A 2,627-nucleotide genomic window follows, 5' to 3' on the forward strand; every position below is an offset into this window, starting at 1 on the left:
TACATTCATAGAATAAATGAATGACGGTCACACATTGATGTATTCTGTAATAATAAAGGCAAAAACACAACATGTAGCAGGGCTAACTGGTTGTGGGATTCATTGCATGCTGCATCACATTACGACCATTTCAAGACAGGCTTACGGACTCGCTGCACACCACCTTCTTCCTCCCAGGCTGCACATGCACTCTGCATAAATTGGATCTGTTTGGGCCGCTGCCAATGAAGTTTCTGCAAACTTGACTGTAGTGGAAAGTTACTGGTGCAAAGCTGCATTACTTGCACTGGTGAGGTTTTTAACTTCTTTGGGCCACTAATTGTGCAGCAGCATGCAAACCATTTTTAATAATTGATGTTTGGGCTTTGTGATGGTTGGTTCGCTCACCTGTAGCACTGGTTTACTTAAACACAGCATTTATCAGCAGTGGTGTAGTGAACACACTGATGATTGTGTTGTCTGGAAAATCCAGCAAAGTCCGTTTACTGTTATGTGGCTCTGTAAAGAATGAGAGAAAAAGCCTGGTGTTGATCAGTGTGTTGTGCACTGGGATTCTGGTGGCTCTCTACATGCAGTATTTTCACAGTTGCACACAACATCATGATTTTGATGAGCTCCACTTCAGAGTTCTGCTTTGGGGTCCTGTCAGTGGGTTGTTGTGCATCTTGTGCTGCACATGGAGGTAGTCTCTGCAGACTTGGTCACAGTGCAAGTTTGCAGCATTTTGTAGTTACCATTTTCCACCTGGGGCGAAAGTCTTTAAGATCTAGTGTTGCAAAAGTAAGAGTTCATTCTGAGTGTTGTCTAAGGAGCTTGGAAAGAGAAGCGTCTGGACTTCTTTGAGTTGCTTGAAGACATTTCAACTCATCCAAGAAGCTTCTTCAGTTCTGAACTGAACTGAAGAAGCTTCTCGGAGTAGAGTAGAGCTCAGTCTGTGGAGCCATCTTGTATTTTTTTTTTCTTTTCTGTTGAGACTGAGAAAGGAGGTGTGGTGCCAAACGCGCTGATCAGCATGCCAACTTCTTCACATCCACTCAGATTTAAGACTGAGAGATTCTGATTTGATTGCCTCTGCAAATCATCTGGAACCTTGAGGGCCCAGGCTCTTTCTTAATACTAGATGTTTAACAAACAACATGTTCCAGTAGAAAGCTGCTGTAACAATGAATCCATTTGCCAAGTTCTTCTGACAGGCCCTATTTAGCCTATTTTATCATGTGATTTTTCTATTGTTTCATTTTTGCCCTTGGACTTAACTGGGATATTTGTGAAATGATTCCCCATTTCAGCAAGGCTGCTTTTAAATAACCGCAGGAAAGGATTCCATCTCGATTTGTTCCTGTGTGTGAGAAAGTGTCTGAACCTCAAGGTCAGAATCTCTCTAATCAGTCTGTGTACTCACTCGAGCCACTCCCACACATACCAAGAAACCCTAACCCTGATAGTTTACTCACTGGGATTTGGCCTGCGTTGCACGACAAGGCACACAAAGACTTGGGCAGAAACTGAGAGGATTGTATGTTAGATGAAGTCTCCTGAAGTTGAAAGCACTCATAATAAAGTGTTTGCAAGCTGAAAAAAGTGAAAGGAGCCTGTAAACGTTATTTGACTTTAAAAGCTTTAAGTGAGCTTGGGCCTCCAGTCGTTCCAGTCACGTTATCTGAGGTTTTAAATATGCTGCTCATTTTGACTCACATTAACTATGTATAAATATTTCTGTGGTTTCCATCTGTGATTTGATGTAATTAATAGACTCAGAGTGATAGAAACCCCCCTCTTGGGTATTACTGGTAATACTACAGTGTATCATCTTATTATCTTACAGCCTTGGTTCACGTGTAACAATCAGCCACAGAGCAGCTGAATTGGCCTCGATAGCAGAGGCGAGCTGAAGAGCTGTGCGTTTGCTACATTGTGAATTCATCACTAGCCTGCAGTTCATAGTCATCCTACCAAGTTTCACTGGTGCCTTGTATTGCTGTGGGAAAGGTCCATGGTGAACAAACGCGTAGCTAAAAGTCTTTGCATTGACCTGTTGTAAGCTTGGGAAGATTTCACAGCCCGTGTGACGTCTGTAAGTCACGCGTGTTTCGATTGGCTTTGTTTTAGAAGAAGCAGAGATTTTATCAAAGCCCCGCTTTGTGTTCTGTTCCTAATCTGCACCTGAAACCCCGACAGAAAGCCAGAGCACAAAGATGATCAATCATGCTAACATGCACTTAATTGACCTCTGGCTGCACAAAGTCTTTTCTCTGATATTGCCTCCATTAACATCATCCTCATCTTCCCAAGCTGCTGTGGTGAAAAGCCAAGATCTTGATGTGAGCCAGAAGACGCACGTACTGAGTAGATGATGTGGAAGAACCTGTTGTTTGTGCCTTTTGTTGTGGATGTCCTTGCATGTACATGACCCCCCACCTCCCCCTCTCCTCCTCCTTAACCACCTCCTCCTCAGACATGGCACACACCTTCCAGCTCAGTTTCAGCCTTCCAGCGTTCACTCCCAGAAACGAAGGTTCATTACTGCAGCCTGACTTCAGCATTTAGCCCATCAACCGCTGGACTTTTGAGTCCCAGTGTGTGTGTGTGTGTGTGTGTGTGTGTGTGTGTGTGTGTGTGTGTGTGTG

General features: G+C 43.8%; 1 protein-coding gene across 3 annotated transcripts in view; it reads left to right on the forward strand.

Moving 5' to 3' along the window:
* Window positions 1-2,627, forward strand: part of pabpn1 (poly(A) binding protein, nuclear 1) — a 15,107-nt gene that overhangs the window by 9,970 nt on the left and 2,510 nt on the right. The gene's annotated exons all lie outside the window — the stretch shown is intronic.

This window comes from Pundamilia nyererei, unplaced genomic scaffold, assembly GCF_000239375.1.
Source record: "Pundamilia nyererei isolate P.nyererei 1_Seehausen unplaced genomic scaffold, PunNye1.0 scaffold00150, whole genome shotgun sequence".
Taxonomy (NCBI): domain Eukaryota; kingdom Metazoa; phylum Chordata; class Actinopteri; order Cichliformes; family Cichlidae; genus Pundamilia; species Pundamilia nyererei.